We start from the raw sequence: 20,797 nt of genomic DNA on the forward strand, positions 1-20,797 counted from the left end.
TTTGTACAAAAATCTTCTAGCATATTTTTTTTAACTCAAGGAGCTACTTAAGGCTTCCTCATTGCATTTGGCTTTCATGAATGTGAAGAATTCCTGAAAGGCATTTATTTCACTGAAGAATAAAGATCCTCACTAGAAGCCAGCTGGGAGTAGTGACTCATACCCATAATTTCAGCACTTTAGGAGGCAGGAGCGGGAGGACTGCTTGAGCCCAGGAGTTTCAGACAAGACTGGGCAACATGGTGAAACCCCATCTCTACTAAAAATACAAAAATTAGCCAGGTGTGGTGTCACATGCCTGTAATCCCAGCTGCTCAGGAGGCTGAGGTGGGAGGATTGCTTGGATCCAGGAGGTTGAGGCTGCAGTGACTGTGATAGTGCCACTGCATTCCAGCCTGGGTGACAGAGCCAGACCTTGTCTCATGATGTGGTTATGACCTGGGCAACTCTTTGCTCCTCTCTGAACTGATGACACCTGTTCTACCTACTTCCCAGGTTGTAAGTTTCAGTAAAAGTAATTTACTTGTGGTGAACGCTATTCTAACTGGTCCTGTCTGGGGTATAACGTGCATTCACAGGAACTGTTTTCATTTCTGGTCACGCATTCACACCTGGTGTACTCACTGTTTGGCATATTGGCTTCTTCATGAGCCTCATCCACGTTCTCACTTTATTTCTTGATGGCTCAGGTATTTCTCTGTATGGTAGTTTCATGCTGTGCATTTCTCCTATGGAAACATCTGGTTCCTTCAGTGGACCTCTTCTAGGTAGAGACGCATCACTCTGCAGGGGGTTGCTTAGAAGGAGTGAGACCTGGAGTGGGAGAAGGGAAAAGGAAGGTAAAACGGTTTTTGCAGTGCGGCATCAGGAGAGAGGGATAGTAAGTCAACACAGGGCTTTCCTGCCCCTGTTGGTGAAAAAGGCAGTAGGACATTTTCAGAAACCCAGAGGAGTCCCGGATATGTGAGTATAGAAACACTAGTCATAGCATTGAAATCAAGTTTTTGTTTGGATGAAGAACCAGGCATACACATGCTGATCCTTCTTGGTTTGTGCATTATCTGCTCCCAAGCTGAATAAATTCACGAGCTTCTTATTGACATTACAGGGGAGGACGCTGAAGGTTACTGGTGAGTTTATACTGCCTTTACATGGCGTGGCAGTCATTATTTTACTGTAATAAATGTTAAACTGTTCACAAAGATATGCAAAGGTTGATTGATGATCTCAATCCTTTTACGTTGTGAGTCCCCGTTCTCCAAGTCCTCTAAGGAGGGAAAGGAACTGTGACCCTTGGTTTAGATGGCTCCCTCCTCCACTCTCTCCCTCAGGAAACCACAAGAAAACAGAAGCTGTGGGACCCCACTGGGTCTAACGAGGACCTTGGGAGTCTGATGTAAATGTTTACCTATTTTTTTCCCAAGGAAACAGCATTGTCAGAACCGGGAAAGGACTTAGAGAGAGAAAAGAAGGAGAAAGGAAAGATCGCAGTCTCCATCTTCTGTGTGGCCTCGGGGGACGAATCATTGATTAAAAATGGAAGGTCAATATCGTCTCTGCTGGGTAAACTTGAGGTACTTGAAGAGCCTCTCAGCCTAGTAGGACTCTCAAGCCCTGCTCTGGAGTGAGCAGAAAGGAGACACAGTGGTTTCCCCTTGAAGGCTGATCTTGGCCTGAGCTCATCATTAAATAAGCGCATAGATCTTTACACTGCCCGTGATGCCCTGGTCAGAAAGGCATTCATCACAGCTCCATGCTTTAATTTCCAAAGAGGCTAAGGTGGAAGTCACTCCAAGGCTCTCGTTTCAGAAAATGGGAAATGATTTTGGCCCTCGGTACAGACTAGCACACAGGTGCCTATTTGCATAGCTTGATCACAAGGCTTCTCTGCGACCCCTCCTGACCCCTCCATTCTGACTCTGCCTCCATCTGCTGAACACAGCCAGTCCCTTTTCTAGGGCAGCCAAAGCTTTGTTCTGAGATTGCAAAATAGACGTCAAATATTATCATATTTGCAGTCTGAGATCACGGCCACCTCAGTGGTTATAAACAGAAGTTCTTAAGTGGCTGCATTCACACTGTGGGGTGGGGGTCCAGGAGAAGCTCCTCCCTCTTTGCCCCCACTTACCACCCCTGAGCCCCGACCCTCTCCCCGTTAGGATGTTCTGCAGGGCTTTGCATAGTTGTTTGTCTGAATTCCCTGCCTCCTCACCTGTCAGATGAGACACAATCAGGCAAAGAACCGACATCCCAAGAAGATGCTCTGAAAACAGAATCGGGGTAGCATGGGGAACCCCTGGAGACAACAGAGAGTCACGCGTCTTGGCTCACCCCATCCGGTGTGAACTTCTGTGAACATAACATCTTCTTGGTGATTTCTCCTGCAAGTCCTGGGCCACTTGAACACCTGGTTCTCGGCAAAGCTGTGAGCAGCCAAGACCTGAGGCAGGAACAGTCCCTGTCCCCATGTAGAAGATGCCTCCCTTTCCAGATCCTTGGCTGGCTGCTAGCTGGGATGGCAGCTGGCTCGTTAGAGGGTGCAGCCTTGCCCCTGCCCACTTCTTTGAGCAGCAGTTCCCTAACCTGAGTGGCATGGGGACCTCCTGGAGAGCATATTAAAACCTGGATCTCTGGGACCCACCCCAGAGATTCAAATCCAGAAGTCTGGTTTGAGGCCTAAGAATATGAGTATTTCCTACAAGTTCCCAGGAAATACTAATGCTGCACCAGGGACCACATTTTGACAACCACTGCCTTAGATATCTGTGGAGTCAACTAATTACCCTCTGTCTCCTTGTTTTCTGAGCACATCCTTCACTGTGGGCAAACTATGATCCCGAACCATGGGACCCTTTTCTCTCAGGAGTTTATTTCACAGGTATTTTCTAAATTGACTCCTGGTAGATTGTGGAAAGGAATACAAGTGCTGAGTTGTATGCTAAAATAACACTTGCCACCAGCCACAGGAGTTGAGCTTTCAACTGGTTTCTGATCAAAGTTAATGATAGATGAATAGAAACAAAAGAATTTTATGGCCAGGTGCAGTGTCTCACCCCTGTAATCCCAGCACTTTGGGAAGCCAAGGCAGGCGAATCACTTGAGGTCAGGATTTCAAGACGAGCCTAGCCAATATGGTGAAAACCCTGTCTTTACTGAAAATACAAAAACTAGCTGAGTGTGGTGCCACATGCCTGTAATCCAGCTAACAAGGAGACAGAGGGTAATTAGTTGACTCCACAGATATCTAAGGCAGTGGTTGTCAAAATGTGGTCCCTGGTGCAGCATTAGTATTTCCTGGGAACTTGTAGGGAAGCTGAGGCAGGAGAATCACTTGAACCTGGGAGGCAGAGGTTACAGTGAGCCAAGATCATGCCACTGCACAACAGAGCAAGATTATGTTTCAAAAAAAAAAAAATTGGGGGGAATGAAGGAGAATTTATTTAAACTTCACTGACTAGTTCGACTACCTGTGAACCCATCTTATAAATAGCGATCTTCTGAAGTCCATTTATAAATTGGTTGTTTCACGCTCAGAACACATCTTCCTATGCAATCAACATTCTACACGATGGCTGAGTGTCTAGATCAGCTCACGGAAGCTTAGTCACCCCATAAGGTGGCTGCAATTACTAATTTTGCACAAAAACAAAAGGTAGGAAACTAAATTTTATTCTAACTTTTATAAGACATTTAAACATATGGAGTAAATCAAAAGTTTCTCTTCTAGGCCGAGCGTGGTGGCTCACATCTGTAATCCTAGCACTTTGGGAGGGTGAGGTGGGTAGATCACCTGAGGTCAGGAGTTCATGACTAGCCTGACCAATATGGTGAAACCCCTTCTCTACTAAAAATACATATTTCTAAAAATAGCTGGACGAGGTGGCAAGTAACTGTAATTCCAGCTACTCAGGAGGCTGAGGCAGGAGAAGCGCTTTAACCTGGGAGGTGTAGGTTGCAGTGAGCCAAGATCACGCCATTGCTCTCTAATCTGGGCGACAGAGTGAGACTCCATCTCAAAAAAAAAAAAGAAAGAAAAAGTTTCTCTTTTAATAAACAATCATTTTACAGTATGTTATATTACAAATAATTAAGATAAAATAAATGAGATAAAATTTAATTGTATATGGCATGTTAGTGGGGAAGCTTAGTGGATACCCCACCAGAGCAGCCAGCACACTTTTGAGAGCTTTAGACGGGCTAATTTCATTTCTGAACATATAGACTTACAGGGCAACTTAGAGAAACGGCTGATTCCAGAGCTGGCCCAGGGAAAATGCATGATGAGCCTGGAACATCTTATTGTGCGAGAAGAAACGGGCAAATTCTGAAAAGGCTGGAAACACCAAAAGGATTCAGGAGTTAATGTGAAGGGGCTCCCATTGACCACATTTGAGGCAACGCGAACATTAACATAAGCCAAAATAACGCCAGGCTCAGAGGGTCATGCCTATAATCCCAGTACTTTGAGAGGTTGAGGTGGGAGGATCCCTTGAGGCCAGGAGTTTGAGACCAGCCTGGGCAACATAGACCCCATCTCTACAGAAGAAACATTGTTTTAATTAGCTAGGCATGGTGATGAGTGCCTATAGTCCCGGCTACTCAGGAGTCTGAGGTGGGAGGATATCTTGAGCCCAGGAATTGGAGGCTGCAGTGAGCTATGATTGTGCCACTGCACTCCAGCCTGGATGGCAGAGAAATCTTGTCTCTATTTAAAAAAACAAAATAAAATAAGTCAGAAAAACAATGACAGCAATTATAACCTATAGATAAAAGAAGAATCCATCTGTCCGTGGTTATACACACACACACACACATAAAGTGTGTGTGTGTATGTATATAAAAAACTATATAACTAATATATAACTATATATAATATAGCTATATATAACTATAATACAGTAATATTATATAATTTATAAATAACTATATTAGCTATATATAGTAGCTTATATCAAGCATATATACATATACATTATTACTATATTGTGTATATTATTTATGTGTGTATAGTAGCATATGTTAATACACTGCATTATACTACATAGTATAATGTATTCTATGTATAAATGGTAATATAAATATATATTTTTAGTATATTACATGTGTGTGTATAGTAGTAAATATACTACATAGTATAATGTATACCATATATAAGTATATATAGCGTACATTATTTTAGTACATTATGAATATGTATATATGTGTGTGTATTTGTAGATAGCAGTGATACATTACTAGTTGGCATTCTCCTATGAAGAGCTTTCCCTTCTGGCCGGGCACTGTGGCTCAAGCCTGTAAATCCCAGCACTTTGGGAGGCCAACGCAGGCAGATCACTTGAGGTCAGGAGTCTGAGACCACGCTGGCCAATACAGTGAAGCCCCATCTCTACTAAAAATACAAAAAATTAGCGGGGTGTGGTGGATAGGCCTGTAGTCCCAGCTACTCGGGAAGCTGAGGCAGGAGGATTCCTTGAACCCAGGAGGCGGAGGTTGCAGTAAGCTGAGATCATGCCACTGCACTCCAGCCTGGTGACAGAGGGAGACTCCTCAAAAAAAAAAAAAAAAAAAAAAAAATTAGCCCAGTGTGTGATGCATGTCTGTAATCCCAGCTACACAGGAGGCTGAGGGAGGAGAATCACTTGAACCCAGGAGGCAGAGGTTGTAGTGAGCCCAGATTGCACCACTGCAAGACTTCGTCTCAGCAACGACAACAAAAAAGAAAAACCTTTTATGTCTGTCCTATTTAAGTCATAAATGTAGAAAGAATGATTAAATTAGAAACATCACCATTTTTGGCTGGATGTGGTGGCTCACGCTTACAATCCCAGCACTTTGGGAGGCCAAGGCAGGTGGATCACTTCAGGCCAGGAGTTCGAGACCAGCCTGGCCAACACAGCAAAATCCATCTCTACTAAAAAGTACAAAAATTAGCCAGGTGTGGTGGCACATGCCTGTAATCCCAGCTGCTCAGGAGACTGAAGCAGGAGAATCGCTCGAACCCAGGAGGTTGCAGTGAACTGAGATCTCGCCATTGCACTCCAGCCTGGGTGACAGAGTGAGACTCTGTCTCAAAAAAAAAAAAAGAAAGAAAGAGAAAAGAAACATCATTGTTTTGCTACCATCATGATATTGAGTCACACAGGAATCATCAATGGATGTTAAAACTAGTGCATGAACGTATGATTAAGAACAGGGCACTTACATATTCTCAAAATATTCACTCTCAAATTACTCATTAATTACAAAGAAAAAAATAATGACCTTTCAGTGGAGAAACCTGATAGTCACCACCTTAACCAAGAGATCAAAGTTAGTGCCACTAGCAATGGGAACATGTTGACCTTCAACGCACTATACAGAGAGCAGGTTTGCTGCTGTGCGGTTCTAAAACTAATCAGGAGGAAATATCAGGCAAGCTCACATTGAGGAACAGCCTACAAAAGAGCTGTTCTGCACTTTTAAGAAACATTAAGGTGGGGCGGGGCAGGGTGGCTCATGCCTGTAATTCCAGCACTTTGTGAGGCTGAGGCGGGCTGATCACGAGATCAGGAGTTCGAGATCAGCCTGGCTAATATGGTGAAACTCCATCTCTATTAAAGATACAAAAAAATTAGTTGGGCATGGTTGCAGGCACCTGTAATCCCAGCTACTCAGGAGGCTGAGGGAGGAGAATCACTTGAACCTGGGTGGCGGAGGTTGCAGTGAGCCAATATTGCACCGTTGCACTCCAGCCTGGGCAACAGGGCGAGACTTTGTCTCAGGAAAAAAAAAACAAAGAAAGAAAGAAAGAAAAAAATTAAGGTCAAGAAAGGCAAAGAAGGAAGAAGGAACAGTCCCAGATGGAGGGAGGGTAAAGAGTCCCAACAGCCTCAGTGTAAATGTGTGGCCCTGGGGTCCCAGACTGGAAACACTGCTGTAGAGGACATTATTAGGGACAAAGGACAAAAATTGAATATGGACTGTTTATTTAGTAATAACAATGTATCAGTAGTTTTCCTGATTTTGGTAACTGAACAGAAGTTATGTACGTGAATTTATTTGTTCTTAGTTAATGTGTAACCAGGGCCATTAAAATCCAGAGGATGAGGAAACTAGAGATGGGAATGTAGAGGCCTGGAACCCAGACTAGTGCTGTCAGATGTTCAGGGATAAAGGGCAGTGTGATCTCTCTGTCTTAGTCTGTTTAGAGCTGCTGTAAAGAAATGTTTGAGGCCAGGTAATTTTTTGAGATGGAGTTTCACTCTGTCACTTAAGGTGGTACAATTTTGGCTCACTGCAACCTCTGCCTCCTGGGCTCAAGTGATCCTCCCACCTCAGCCTTCTGAGTAGCTGGGACTAAAGGCTACAGGCATGTGCCACCACGCCAGGTGAATTTTTTTTTTTTTAGTAGAGATAGGGTCTTACTATGTTGCCCAGGCTGGTCTCAAACTCCTGAGCTCAAGCAATCACCCACCTCAGCCTCCAAAGTGCTAGGATTACAGGTATGAGCTACTGTACCCGACTGAGGCCGGGTCATTTATAAAAAAAAGAGGTTTATTTGACTCTGTTCTGCAGGCTGTAGAAGAAGCATGGTGCCAGCATCTGCTCAGCTTCTGGGAGGATCTCAAGCTGCTTTTACTCATGGTGGGAGGCAAAGGGGAGCTGGCTGCGCAGAGATCACATGGCTGCTGAATCAGCGAGATGGGGGGAGGGGCCCACTCTTTTTAACAACCAGAGCTAGTGGAAACTAACAGTGAGACTCACTCACCCCACCTCCAGGGCATCAGATCCGTCGTGTGTGGCCCAAGCACCTCCGGTTTAACCCCACCTCCAACAACTTTGAGGATCAAATTTTAACATGAAGTTTGGGGAAAAACATCCGAAGTATAGCACTAACTTTACTTCAGTGGTTCAGAAAAATATGTGCATGTATGTGTGAGAGAGAACGATAAAATGAATGTGGCGAAATGTTTACGCATCATCATCAAACTGAATGAAGAGTTTCTGGGCATTCTGAGTACATTCTTGCAATTTTTCTGAGAGTGTGAAATTATTTCAAAATAAACAAGTTTTTTAAAAGCATAGGTGTTCTGTTTTCCTGATGTGAGACACTACTAACCGTCTTGTGTGCTGAGAGGTCACTGTCAGTATCTCCTCACTCCCAAATAAAATCAATGTGTGAACTGTTTTATTCAGATGGCAAAGCAATTTCTTTGTCTCCCCCATCCCCCTGCCCCAGGGCACTGTTTGTTCTCTTGAATCTTCTAGCCTTGAGAGTGAGCTCTCTTTTAATCTCAGCATTTCTTTCTTTTGGTCCCATCCAGGATCTTTGGCTTGGATTGGGAACCAGGTCTTAACAAATTGGTGTTAATGTTCAGACTTCACTTTCTGTTTACAGTGTCCAGACACACCCCATAGTCTCTCACTCTCACCTTTGAGGGCTGCCAGGGTCCAAGGCCATTGGTTAGTTAATGTGTAACCAGGACCATTAAAATCCAGAGGATGAGGAAATTAGAGATGGGAATGTGGAGGCCGGGACCCCAAACTAGCACTAGTGAAAAAGTGGGCAGCCCTCACTCAAGGGAGGACTGTGACTTTACTTCCCCTGGTCTCAGAAGATGAGCATTACAAAAAGGGGACAGAGCGAGACAGAGCACACCATCTCTGTGCAGAGGCAGGCAGTTTGCATTCCAACCCTGCCTGCTGAGCAGCCAGGCAGGAGCAGAAGCAGAGGGAGAAGGAAGGGAAACCTTAGCAGCCTGGCAGCCGGCGGAGGTGCAACTCCATCCACCTACAATAAGTTGGGGGTGTTGATCAGTCCCCCCTGTGGCCAACAGCTTCAGATCGTAGCAAGGCTGGTCCTAGCTACACAGTTGTTGTCTGTGGAACCTGTTTTCTCTCTGGATCAAGACAACTGGCCCCACAGAAATGTTCCTACCACCTGGCCTTATTAGACTACTATTCAAATTCTGGGTCCCCAAAGAACATTGATTTCAGAGACCCTTGTCCCCTTTTCTACCCCTGCCGCCATATACAGACTCTCTGGGAAGGATTTATACTTAATGTGGAGAAGATTCTAGAACATGCTCAGGAACTCTCACTGTGCAATTTTATCTCCTTTAATGAGCACATCTTGTGTGTGTGTGCGTGTGTGTGTGTGTGTGGGCGCATATGTGTGTGCGCGCGTGTGTGCATGTGTGTGTGTGTGTGTGTGCGTGTTGCTTGGCCCATTGTTATTTCACCATTGTCTTTTTTCCCATGGAAATAATCATTCTAAAATGTTCTTAGTGGAAAAATAAAAACACAGGGGAAAATGAACACTGAAATCTTACCTTTCCAAGTCAGTGTTGTAAATATTTAGCTTCATTTTCTTCTAGTTTCTCTACCAAATTTTTAAATGCCCATGTATAAGATGAGTAGATTCTTGTTCTATAATATTCAAATGATAAATAGCTAAGTATCTTTAGAGATGTTTTGGTGTGCATTTACAAACATATGCTTACATTTAGAAAGTAAAATTTCATGGTTTTAGTTACAAAACTGCTACAAATTATAAACTGTTACTATCTATAGATCTACCTTGGTCTTTAAAAATTGCTAGAGTATTTCTATATTAACATACCACGTTGACTTAACCATCCTTTTTTTTTTTTTTTTGAGATGGAGTTTTATTCTGTTGCCCAGGTTGGAGTGCAGTGGAATGAATCAAAGCTCACGGCAGTCTTAAACTCCTGGGCTCAAGCGGTCCTCCCACCTCAGCCTCCCTGAGTAGCTAGATTACAGGTGCACACCACCAAGCCTGGCTAGTTTTTATTTTTTAATTTTTATTTATTTATTTATTTGAGATGGATTCTTGTTCTGTTGCCCCCAAGCTGGAAAGCAGTGGCACAATCTCGGCTCACCACAACCTCTGCCTCCTGAATTGTGCTACAAATTACAAGTGATTTTCCTGCCACAGCCTCCTGGGATTACAGGCATGCACCACAGCATACAGCTAATTTTTTCTTTTTGTATTTTAGTAGAGACAGGGTTTCACCATGTTGACCAGGCTGGTCTTGAACTCTTGACCTCAGGTCCACTCTCCTTGGCTTCCCAAAGTGCTAGGATTATAGACATGAACTATCACACCCAGCCTACTCTCTTCTTGAAACATATTCTCTTGGCCTCCAGGACACACTCTTTCCCATCTCGCAGGCTGTCCTTGTCGATCTCCTTTGAGATTTCTCCTTATCCGTTAGAGTTCACAATATTGGAGTATGTCGGGGCTCAGAACTCTTCTCTTCCTTTTTTAACATGTACCTCGGCACTCCAGTACCTTGGGGCTCCAGAACTCCATATTTCTAGCTTTAAATCCACTTGTATGCTACTGACTTCCAAATTTAAGTGTCCAGCCCACATTTCTCCCCTGGATTTCAGACTCACAGACCCACCTGCCTACTCAGCATCTCCACTTGGAAGTCTAACGGAAATATCAGACTTAACAAGTTCCAATTTGAATCCCTGATTTCTCCCCTAAGCCTGTCCCTCTGTCATTCTTCCTGTCTTAATAAGTGACAACTTCATTCCTCCAAGTATCAAGCCCTAAATTGTTGGTTTCATTCCTGTTTTTTCTTTCTCTCATACTCCAGTTACAAATCCTGTCATCTTTTTCCTCACTGCCTCCCTCCTTACTAACCTAGACCAAGCCACCATTATCTCCCATCAGGACTAACAGCCTCCTCATAGGTTGTTTCAGTTCTCTATTTCTGTGTAATAACCTGAAATTTAGTGGCTCAAAGCAACAGCACTTCATTTATTATTTCCCATGATTCTGTAAGTTGATCAGGTAGTTACACAGCTTGATGTGATGTCATTTAGGGTACTAGGTGGCTGGAAGGATAAGTATGGCCTCACTCCAATGGGCTGGGATTTGGGGACGACTACTCGGTGGAGGCTCAGCTGTAGCTGTTGGCCAGGGGCCTTGATTCTTCTCCACCTTGGTCTCACCTTTCCACATAACTGCTTGGGCTTCCTCACAGCGTGGTGGGTAGGTTCTAAGTGGAAACATTCCTGGCACTGAAAGGGAAACTGGATTTTTTTTTTTCTTTTCTTTTTCTTTTTTTTGAGACAGAGTCTTGCTCTGTCACCAGGCTGGAGTGCAGTGGCTCAATCTTGGCTCACTGCAACCTCCGCCTCCCTGGCTCAAGCAATTCCCCTGCCTCAGGCTCCTGAGTAGTTTGGGACTACAGGCACCCACCACCATGCTGGGCTAATTTTTTGTATTGTAGTAGAGATGGGGTTTCACCATGTTGGCCAGGATGGTCTCAACCTCTTGACCTTGGGATCTGCCCTCCTCGGCCTCCCAAAGTGCTGGGATTACAGGCGTGAGCCACTGTGCCCACCCCAAACTGCATATTTCTCAAATCACAGCCTAGGGAGTCACTTCTGTACATTCCCTTAGTCAAAGCAGTCACAGGATCAGCTCAAAGTTAAGTAGTGAGAAATGGTATCCACCTTTCAATGGAAAAGAGTGGCAAGGAGTTTGTGGTCATCATTAATCCACCACACAGGCCTCTCTGCTTCCACCATTACCCCCCATAGCTTCTAGAGACTTCCTTTTAAAATCTCATAAATTCCTGGCCAGGTGTGGTGGCTCATGCCTGTAACCTAATCCCAGCACTTTGGGAGGCCAAAGAGGTATGATCGTTTGAGCCTGGGAGTTTAAGACCAACCTAGGCAACAAAAAAAAATTTTTTTTTAATTAGCCAGGCACGGTGGTGCACCGCTATAATCCCAGCTACTCTGGAGACTGAGGCAGGAGGATCACTTGAGCCCAGGAGTTTGAGATTGCAGTGAACTCCGATCACACCACTCTACTGCAGCCTGGGTGACAAAGCAAGAGCCTGTCTCAAGAAAAGAAAACCTACAAAAACAAAACGTAAATCTTATGAACAGCTTCTCCTCTCCCGGAGAATTAGAAAGCCTAATCTGACCCTTGCCCCTTCTTCTGGCCTCGCTCTTGTGCTCAGTCCATGCAGTCCCTCTAGTCTCCACTGTTTCTCAGCCTCACTGTTCGCATTCCTGTCTGGGGGCCCCGGCAGTGGCTGTTTCCTCTGCTTGGATCCCGTGGACCTTGACCCACACAATCACTTCCTTACTTCTCACAGGCGTCCAATCAAGGAGCATCTTGTCCAAAGGGCCTTTCCTCTCTAGAATAAGCAAAACTAATTAATGCCAGTAGAAGAAGAATGCGGTGTCTCTGGGTGGAGGAGAAATTGCCTGGGAGGGGCCTAAGGGAACTTTCTGGGATCATGAAAATGTTCTACATTTGGGGTGTTAACTACACAGATTTTTTTTCTGTTATCGATTGCTGCGTAACAAATTGCTCCCAAGCTTAGTTGAAGAAAACTATTCTTTATTATGTAGGGATTTCTGCAGTACAGAAACTTGGACAGGGCACAGTGGGGACAGAGTGTTCTGTGATGTCTGGGGTCTCAGCTAGAAAACTTGAAGGCTACGCGCTTCGATTATCCAAAGCGTCATTTAGTCCCATATTTGGTGGTTGGTGTTAGCTGTTGGCTGACTTCAGCTGTGGCTGGAACACCTGCCTACACATGGCCTGTCTGGGGTCACTTGGTTTCCTCACAGTGCAGTTGTGTGGGTTCTGAGGATAAGCATGAGGCTGGTGGGGGGGGTGCGGGGGGAGGGAGAGAGAGAGAGAGAGAGAAGGCACAGGCGAGCATGTGCCAGGTGGAAACTGTTTTGTTTGTCTAACCTAGTCTTAGAAATCCCATCACGCCCCTTCTGCCGCACTGTGTGCATTGACATGAAGTCACCAAGGCCAGTCTAAAATCAAGCGATGGGGCTGGGCATGGGGGCTGATGCCTGTAATCCCAGTACTTTGGGGGCCATGGTAGGTGGATCACCTGAGGTCAGGAGTTCAAGACCAGCCTGACCAATATGGTGAAACACTGTCTCTACTAAAAATACAAAAAAATTAGCTGGGCATGCTGATGTACACCTGCAGTCCCAACTACTTGGGAGGCTCGGGAGGGGGAATTGCTGGAATCTGGGAGGTGAAGTTTGCAGTGAGCAAGATTGTGCCACTGCACTCCAGCCTCGGTAACAAAGTGAGACTCCGTCTCAAAAAATAAAATAAAATAAAATAATGGATGGGATGGAAACAGTGGGAAAGGTGGGAACAGTCTCAGAATTTTCAGACATGTTTTAAAATCACCACAGGTCTGTACAATTGTCACAGCTTATCAATTGAACACTTAAAAACTGTGCATCATATGGTAGATCAGTTATACTCCAATTTAAACAACAGAAAAATGGGACTGGGTATGGTGGCTCATGTCTGTAATCCCAGCAGTTTGGGAGGCTGAAGCAGGTGGATCACTTGAGGTCAGGAGTTTGAGACGAGCCTGGCCAACGTGTTGAAACCCATGTCTACTAAAAATACAAAAGTTAGCTGGGCAGGATAGTGGGCAACTGTAGTCCCAGCTACTTGGGAGGCTGAGGCAGAAGAATCACTTGATCTTGGGATGTGGAGGCTGCAGTGAGCCGAGATTGCACCACTGCACTCCAGGCTGGACAACAGAGTGAGACTCCATCTCTAAATAAATAAAAATAGAAAAATGGGCCAGGTAGAGTGGCTTACACCAGAAACCCCAGCACTTTGGGAGGCTGAGGCAGGAAAATTGCTTGAGCCCAGGAGTTTGAAACCAGCCTGGGCAACAAAGCAATACCTCATCTCTACCAAAAAATAATTTTTTTTTAAATGTAGTAGAGCATGGTGGTGCACGCCTTAGTCCCAGGTACTCAGGATGTGTGAGGATGGCTTGAGCCCAGGAGGTCGACTCTGCAGTGAACTGTGATTGCACCACTGCACTACAGCCTGGGTGACAGAACAAGTCCCTGTCTCAAAAAAAAAAAAAAAAAGGCCTTCCCTGACTCCAAAAATAGAGTCCCCAGGCCACAGTTACTTGCCGTCCTTTTGCCCTGTTTTATTTAGTTCATTGCACCTATCACAACCCGTCATAGCATGACATATTGTCTTTTCCACCTGTTTGCTGTCTCTCTCTCCCCGACCTGGCACCCCAAGAAGACTGTAAAATCTAGATGAGCAGGCAGTTTGTGCCTTCCACCCAGCACCTACAACCACATCTGGTGCACATCAGCTCCTCAGTCAGGATTTGTCGAAGGTAATAAAACGAATAGAGTAACTCCAGGAAGGGAGGCAGAGCCTACACAGTGAAAACAAGTGGCAGTCAGACCATTGAGAAATAACACAGTTATCAGTGTGTTAAATGCAGATCACCAATGTCACATGCATTCAGACAAGGGAGAGAGCATCTCATCCTAACCCATGATAGCTGGAAGGCTCCTTAGAGGTGGCTTCATTTAGCTTCTCATTTTCTGGGTGAGGGCAGTGGAATCTAAAGGAGATGAGAGGTTCGTTCAAGGCCACACAACAGGCTTAGAAGACAGGCCACGTGACGTGGGTCACTAGCAAGAGCTCCAGGCACTTGGTCCGCTGCAGCAGGGCTGCCTCCTCTGCCCAGTGCAGCGTCTTTGAGGAAAGGGGTGTTCCTACCCTGGCAGTGCAGTTAGATAGAAACGAATGAGATGTGAGAAATAATATTGACTCTGAATTGGATGTTAAAAGCCAGGTTCTCATTTTGAGGGTTCCCTTTGTACTCGATAGAAGGAAAATGCATTTTCTTTGGAGTTTTAGGTCATTTGATTTACCTTTGGTGGTGGGATCAGCCACATAAAAACATTCCTCATCTTTGGGTGTCATAATATCCCCCTTTTTTCTAACTATATGCTAAAGTGCTCTCTGGAAAAAGTAGTGATTTCTAAGCTGGTTCTCTTTAAGCAAGTGATTCCATGATAAACAGATAGAAACGTGTTTCTGCCATTCACTGGAAGAAAAGCTTTTTGATCCTTACCTATGTTACGTTTCTGAGAGCACTAATTAATTTAAGGCATTCTTCTATTGTGCTGCACTAAATTCTAGAGTATAAGCAGCTCCCACATTGTCAACCACAGCCAGATAATGACTCATTTTTCCATAACACAAATGTCCAATTCCCTGTTTTAGTTTTTATTCAAGCTTACTGACTGACTCTATTTAAGTAACACATGTTAGGACGAAGAAACCCTAGTCCAGGTGGAAGATTCACTTCAGAAAAGAGTATGGGGATCCACAGTGCACTCAGGTTTTAAAAAATAGAAGAAATGAGAAATGACACTTGCACATATTATACACAAAATTCCTAATGTATTTTTGCCTTCAAATTGATATCATTGTCTTACTAAGCAAAATTGCCATTGGTGATTTTAAAAATGCAGAATTCTTCTCCCAACACCCTTTCCTATCTTGTTTTCATCTTCACCACTAGCATCATCTTGAAGAAAGCACAGCTGAGCCCAGGAGATATTATGAAACCAAATCTTGCCCATGACGATGCTACTAATAGGCACCGACTTCATTCAAACTCAAGAGCACCCAAATGGATGATCTGTTTGCTGAAGCAATCAGTGAATAATGAGACAGGGTGGGCTGCATTTTTCTTCTTTGTAATTGTCATGAACTGTACATTCCAATTTTCCAGTTTGTGCTTCAGTTAAAATCACATCAGTCCACTTAGTTTCTTCAGGCTCTCTAAGATCCTCTGCTGGTTTTCTCCCTTTTCAGCTGTAGTAACTCTCAGCCATCCTGCAGAGACAGTACATGTTTGTATCTCCCATGTAGGTGCTCACCAAATATTTGTTGAATTAATCTTTGAAGAGATAACGCCTTCTGTACGCCCCTCCTTTCAAAAAACAAGCTTTCTGGCTGGGCGAGATGGCTCACACCTGTAATCTCAGATTTTGGGAGGCTAAGGTGGGTGGATCATCTGAGGTCAGGAGTTCGAGACCAGCCTGGCCAACATGGTGAAATCCCAGCTCTACTAAAAATAAAAAAATCAGTCGGGTGTGGTGGCGTGCACCTGTAATCCCAGCTACTTGGGAGGCTAAGGGAGGAGAATCACTTGAACCTGGGAGGCAGAGGTTGCAGTGAGCTGAGATCTCACCACTGCCCTCCAGCCTGTGCAACCAGAGCAAAACTTTCTTTCTCAAAAAAAAAAAAAAGAAGGATTTCTAAAATCCTAGAAACGTGTTGGTACGACTCTCCTTAGAGACAAATAAAATTTCAAAATGGATAATATCTGTGAAATTCATCTTAAGAATGTAGTGAGTCACATATCCATGCTGATGCCTAACCCAGGTCCCTTTGAAGATCCTGTTGTTCCTAACCCTAACTTTTTGGTTGGTCATTGTGTGTCACTGGCCACCTGGAAAGCCAGGCAAAAAGGCAGCACCAGGCCAGGCTAAGTCCACTTGCAGCCCTGGAAGCACTGTGATGTATGGCTCAGTTGTGGACAAGCAAGTGGTTCAATGGTGAGTGAGCAAGTGAAGCAAGCATTTACCAGGTCAGCGGAAGGCCAAGTCTGGAAAGTGGAATGAATAAGGGCGGACAGTAGAGAGCCAAGGAAGCTAGACTCAGGAGTGTGAATTCCCCCTACAGACAACCAGAGAGGTTTTCACAGTTTTTGACAATGGCAGGAATGCTCATGCAGGCCAGTCCTATAATCACCAAGCAGATATTTAGGAAAAATGGGACAAGTATTTTGGAAAACAATTTGGTAGTTTTTTACAAAGTTAAATATACACTATCATGCAACCTTTACTCCTAGGTATTTGTTCCAAAGAAACAAACACGTACTTCCGAAAAAAGACTTGTATATGAATTTTTATACTAGCTTTATTCCAGAAATTCCATAGCCCAAATATCCATCAGTGGGTAACTGGGTAAAGAAACTGTGTTACATCTATACAATGAGATATCATACAGCAAAAACAAAAATGAAAACAAAAAATCCCTACTGATTTACACAACATGGGTGAATCTCAAAAACATTATACTTAATGTAGCCAAAAAGACTATAAATAGCATAACTTCATTTACATGAAACTCTAATGAAACTAATGTATAGGGACAAAAAGCAGATCAATGGTCGCCTGAAGGTAAGGCTGAGGAGGGAATTTCCACCGCAAAGAAGCAGAAGACTTTGGGAGGCCAAGGCGGGTGGATCACGAGGTCAAGAGATCGAGACCATCCTGGTTAACATGGTGAAACCCCGTCTCTACTAAAAATACAAAAAACTAGCTGGGCACGGTGGCGCGTGCCTGTAATTCCAGCTACTCAGGAGGCTGAGGCAGGAGAATTGGCTGAACCCAGGAGGCGGAGGTTGCGGTGAGCTGAGATTGCGCCATTGCACTCCAGCCTGGGTAACAAGAGTGAAACTCTGTCTCAAAAAAAAAAAAAAAAAAAGAAAGAAGCAGAAGAGACCTTCTGGGGTGACAAAATTGTTTGATATCGAGATTGCAGTGGTGGTTGCCCAAGTGCATACGTTTGTCAAAACTAATTGAACCGTATACTTAAAATGGATGTTTTAATATGTGCAAATTATACCACAATTAAGTCGATTGGTTATAAAAAAAGAACTATATTTGGGCACAGCTTTACACAAGGCCAAGGGGAGGAAACAGAAGAGACTTTCCTAAAGTGTTTATGATTTGGTACAAAACTGAGGTTCAGATCCATAGCACAAGGCCCTGCACTTTGGAACAATCAGTGGCAAAACGAATTAAGTGGCCAAAGAAGCCCATGGACAAGAAGTAGAGGAAGAGGCAGAGAGAGAGAGAGACAGAAAGAGAGGTGGGGGAGTAGGTCCACCATGGCCTGGAGTTAATGAATGATACATTATTTTAGAAGTCTTATTTATTTCACTCTTCTATCAAGGCCTGTTCAAATCCCACTTCATTTGCAAATTCTTGCTTGAGTTCCTACCCACAGAACCTTTTCATCTTTCCCTCTTTTGTGCTCTTGTAGTAAGTTCTGTTTGTTTAATTTATGTGTAAATAGCTATGGCTTCTTTTCCCTTGGACTGCTATTCAAATTGCTTACTGCTGCTTCATTTCAAATGCGCTTATGCCTTATCTTGTATCTAGAACATAAGTTCCTTAAGAGAGTCCTTAGACTAAGAACATAGTTCCTTAACTATAGCAACTAGGCAGTTTTTGTAGATGTTCTTGATTCACCGATTTTCAATTCCTAAAACTGGACTGGGTTAACAATTTGGGGTAAGGAAGAGAAACCTACAATTCTATTATGATTGCACCTATGGACTAAGTAGGGAGGTATTGTGGTTGGTGAACCCCTTAATTCATTCCACTCCTTCTTTAATTGACAGATTATTCTTCTATCACAAAGCCAAGATCCTCTTCAGGATCTTGCCTCTGTGAGGTAAAATGAAATTGAGTTGATATAATTACCCCATCCCATGATTTTATATCTCAGCGTTGTTGTTGTAGTTTTTTTTTTTTTTTCCATTCAGGAATTTCAGCCGGGCAGTAGCATTTGAAGCCTGCCAACTCTGACCAGAAATCAGGTCTCCGTTTAAGACACACCTTGACAAGTGGATTACATGTTCTAGTGAAAGACAGATAAATGTCACTCATGTCGCTATAAATAAAAGTCTGGGCCTGCTTATCAGCTTGTAGGGTTAGGTCTTACCTTCAACCCTTCTCAGAGTGCTTTACACTTTATTATCCTTTAAACGAAGGCTTTTCTATCCAGCTTCTATTTATACCCCCAGAGGGAATTATTACTATTCAGCTCTTTGAAACATGGCTCCTGTCAACTCCCTGTCTTTTCCTTTAAGGGACAATACAACCTGTGGCCTTCAACAGAAATCTGTCTGCCAGAATTTTCTCAAATGTCATATTAGGGAATGAAATGTACGAAGATCCTTTCATAGTAACGGATCTAGGACACCTTGTACCTGTCTTACAAGCAAATCATGTTCTAGCAGGCTTTGGTTGCTTGGGGTTATGGTTTAGAGTATGGGATTTGTCATCTAAATCCATGTAATAACAAGTATGGATTTAGATGGTCAGTAGCAGCATATATATATGTATACGTTTCAATATCTAAGGGGTACAAGGCCCACTAAACGGTTTATGAAAAAGGATTTTCATGGTTAGAGAGATTTAGAAATGGGCAATCATAAAGGGCCTAAGATGGTTGCAGAAATTAGTCTGTTTAGCCCAATTTAATCTAGAATTCTTAAAGTTATTTGACCACAGAACCTCCTTTTCACCTATTTTTGGATATACTACTCACAAAATGTTTTTGGCTGACTTACGGCATGAACACAGATTGAGAAAGTTTAGAATGAAACAATCTTTACTTTTTTTTTTTTTTTAATTTGAGGCAGGGTCTTGCTCAGTTCCCCAGGCTGGAGTGCACTGGCACAATCTCGGCTCACTGCAACCTTGACCTCCTAGGCTCAAGCTATCCTTCCGCCTCAGCTTTCTGAGTAGCTGGGAGTACAGGCATGTGTCACCATGCCTGGCAATTTTTGCATTTTGTGTAGAGACAGGATTTCGCCATGTTGTCCAAGCTGGTCTCAAACTCCTGAGCTCAAGTGATCCACCCACCTCAGCCTCCTAAAGTGCTGGGATTATAGGTGTGAACCACTACACCAAGCCAGAATTAATCTATGTTTATCAATGTATGTTTATTGAGGCTAGTGTTGTGTCCATTTGTACCTGTGAAATACACTTGGTAATAATAATTGCAGACTGTTTTGGGTAACAAGGAACATTTGAGACAAGATCTGTATATAACAAAATCCTGGAAGTGTGAAAAATTAACTTTGGAATGGGTTCTAGGAGGAGAAACTCATAGATTCCATTTCCAGTTTTACATTCTAAGACAGAAGTTCTCGAATTTTTGGTCTGAGGACTCGTTTATACTCTTAAAATCCCAGAGAGCTTTTGTTTAAGTGGATTATGTCTATTAACTTTTACTATGTTAGAAACCAAACCTGAGAAAATTTAGAAATATAAATTTATTAATTCGCTGAAATTTAATATTTTCATGGAAAAGATTCGTGAGACTATTGGGACTGTTCTACATTTTTGGAAATCTTTTTAATGTCTGGCTTGATAGAATACAACTGGATTGTCACATCTGCTTCTGATTCAATTTGCTGATATCGCATGTCACAGAGCCTCTGAAAAATTTCACTGTTACACTTAAGAATGAAGCAAAAATGGTAAATAACATCCTAATATTATTATGAAAATAGTTTTGATCTCACAGACCCTCTGAAAGAGTCTGTGAGGCCCTTGGGGTCTCTGAATCACACTTTGCAAACTACTGCTCTAAGAATTAAATTCAGCAAGAGTATTAAATTTATCGAGTACCTATTGGGTGCCCACCACAAAATACAAAGATACGTCCTTGCCTCCAAGGAACCTTAGTGTCCCCTTTCACACCTCATTTCCAACGAAACCTTAATATTACAAGACTCAGTGTCATTCTATGATACTTCCTCTTTGCCATTTTTTATCTCATTAGATGACAAGAGCTTTACTTTTTTCTAAGTTTCTGTAGCAATTATTATCTGTGCAATTCATCTGGGATTTTAATCATACACTGCAGAGGGAGACTTGTTTATTATTGATCAAAACTGTGACTTATTAACAGTTCATATTTTGTGGTTATATTTTGTCCTTGCTACTGACGGTAGGCTCTTTCAGAGTAGTAACTTATTTTACTTATGGTGCCCAGGGTGAGCAGTGAAGACTGGGATCTTTCCCTAGTATTGACTAGCCTGATTTGCAACTAGAGTGTGGCAGAGACAAGGCCATGTGCTCACCAATCCTATTTCCTTTCCCTATTCTTGAGCACTCAGTCCCTTTTCTAGTCTCTCCT

The 20,797-nt window shown here is 43.4% G+C and overlaps 1 long non-coding RNA gene across 1 annotated transcript in view; it reads right to left on the reverse strand.

Annotated features, from left to right (window-relative positions):
• Nucleotides 1-624: 624 nt before the first annotated feature.
• LOC118153586 (uncharacterized) overlaps nucleotides 625-20,797 on the reverse strand; it is a 30,526-nt gene continuing 10,353 nt past the window's right edge. The window contains exons 2-4 of the long non-coding RNA XR_004742833.3: nucleotides 9,312-9,408; nucleotides 4,228-4,333; nucleotides 625-813 (exon numbers count right to left, since the gene is read on the reverse strand). This is a non-coding gene — a long non-coding RNA (uncharacterized LOC118153586). The remainder of the gene's footprint in view (nucleotides 814-4,227; nucleotides 4,334-9,311; nucleotides 9,409-20,797) is intronic.

The sequence above is a fragment of the Callithrix jacchus genome, chromosome 5 (genome assembly GCF_049354715.1).
Source record: "Callithrix jacchus isolate 240 chromosome 5, calJac240_pri, whole genome shotgun sequence".
NCBI classification, from domain to species: domain Eukaryota; kingdom Metazoa; phylum Chordata; class Mammalia; order Primates; family Cebidae; genus Callithrix; species Callithrix jacchus.